At 39.4% G+C, this 1926-nt stretch overlaps 1 protein-coding gene across 3 annotated transcripts in view; it reads left to right on the top strand.

Annotated features, from left to right (window-relative positions):
* TPX2 (TPX2 microtubule nucleation factor) overlaps positions 1-1926 on the top strand; it is a 55965-nt gene that overhangs the window by 48554 nt on the left and 5485 nt on the right. The gene's annotated exons all lie outside the window — the stretch shown is intronic.

The raw sequence follows: 1926 nt of genomic DNA, 5'->3' as shown, positions 1-1926 counted from the left end.
TTTTTTTGCGGTACGCGGGCCTCTCACTGCTGTGGCCTCTCCCATTGCGGAGCACAGGCTCCGGATGCGCAGGCCCAGCGGCCACGGCTCACGGGCCCAGCCACTCCGCGGCATGTGGGATCCTCCCAGACCGGGGCACGAACCCGCGTCCCCTGCAACGGCAGGCGGACTCCCAACCACTGCGCCACCAGGGAAGCCCTCTGTTGGTGCTTTGATAAGAAACTGAGAGGTGAGAATAGATTCTTAATATGGTGTGTTGTTTTCGCAACATAGTGTGCTATTTGCTCTTTATAGATGACAGGTGATTTAAAACAGTCAGTTGGTTGTTGGCTGGTTTAATTGGATCTAATTCTGCCCCGTCGGGAAAAAAAATTTCCTGAATCCCTAAATTTGTCAGTATTGATATTGTCTCTTATTCTGGACTCTGTCCAAAAGGGGCTCTGGCCTAATCTTTGTTTGTAGAAAGTCATCCCTCTTGAAGCCCAAGAGATATGTTTGCTTAAGTTACTAAATGTAGGCTCCCTGTTGGTACTGTTCTCTAGGAGAACTTAGGACAGTTGCTTTGGAAGCAGTGAATCTCTCGTTCAAGGACCATGACATAGAATGTCTGTATGTGGGATATTTTCCATAACAAAAAGATTTTTTTAAGCTTTTCAGTCATACATAAAAGTAGAATAGTATAATGAACGCCCATGAACTGTCACCTGGTTTTCTAGGGATCAAAACATGGAAAATCTTATTTCATCTCACTTCTACCTACTCATCTCTATACCGGATACTTCTGCCTATACAAGATTACGTTGAAGCAAATCCTAGGTGTCATCTCATTTCATCCAAAACTACTTCAAGGTGTAACTTTAAAATATAAGGATTAAAAGAATTTCATAACCACAATACTATTATCACACTTAAAAAGATGAACAGTAATTCCTTAATAGTGACAAATAGTCAGCATTCATATATCCCCTAATCTCTCATTTTTTAAACAGTTAAATTGTTCAAATCAGGATCCAGAAAAGGTCCACATTTTATATTTGTTTGATAAATCTTTAAATCCCTTTTAATCTAAAGGCTGCTCTACTTGCATTTTATATGTTGAATAAGCTGGATTGATTTTCCTATAGTTTTTTTTATATGAATAATATGACCATTTATTTTAAAAGTATATGTGTTTACATGTATATGATATGAAAGGGGTTATACACTAGAATGTTAATAATAGTTATTTATGGTGGGGTTATAGGTGACCTTATAGAATTTCATTTTTAATTTTCATCCATTTTTTTTTGAATTTTATTTTTTTATACAGCAGGTGCTTATTAGTTATCCATTTTATACATATTAGTGTATACATGTCAATCTCAGTCTCCCAGTGCATCACACCACCACCACCACCACCACCACCACCCCCTGCCGCCACTTTCCCCCCCTTGGTGTCCATACGTTTGTTCTCTGTATCTGTGTCTCTTTTTCTGCCCTGCAAACTGGTTCATCTGTACCATTTTTCTAGGTTCCACATATATGCGTTAATATACGATATTTGTTTTTCTCTTTCTGACTTAGTTCACTCTGTATGGCAGTCTCTAGATCCATCCATGTCTCTACAAATGACCCAGTTTTGTTCCTTTTTATGGCTGAGTAATATTCCAATGTAAACATGTACCACATCTTCTTTATCCATTCGTCTGTTGATGGGCATTTAGGTTGCTTCCATGACCTGGCTATTGTAAATAGCGCTGCAATGAACGTTGGGGTGCATGTGTCTTTTTGAATTATGGTTTTCTCTGGGTATATGCCCAGGAGTGGGATTGCTGGGTCATATGGTAATTCTACTTTTAGTTTTTTAAGGAACCTCCATACTGTTCTCCATAGTGGCTGTATCAATTTACATTCCCACCAGCAGTGCAAGAGGGTTCCCTCTTCAAA

Source organism: Lipotes vexillifer, unplaced genomic scaffold (genome assembly GCF_000442215.2).
Source record: "Lipotes vexillifer unplaced genomic scaffold, Lipotes_vexillifer_v1.1 scaffold75, whole genome shotgun sequence".
In the NCBI taxonomy this organism is placed as follows: domain Eukaryota; kingdom Metazoa; phylum Chordata; class Mammalia; order Artiodactyla; family Lipotidae; genus Lipotes; species Lipotes vexillifer.
The sequence above is the reverse complement of the archived record's forward strand: the minus strand, read 5'-3'. Positions and strand labels throughout refer to the sequence as shown.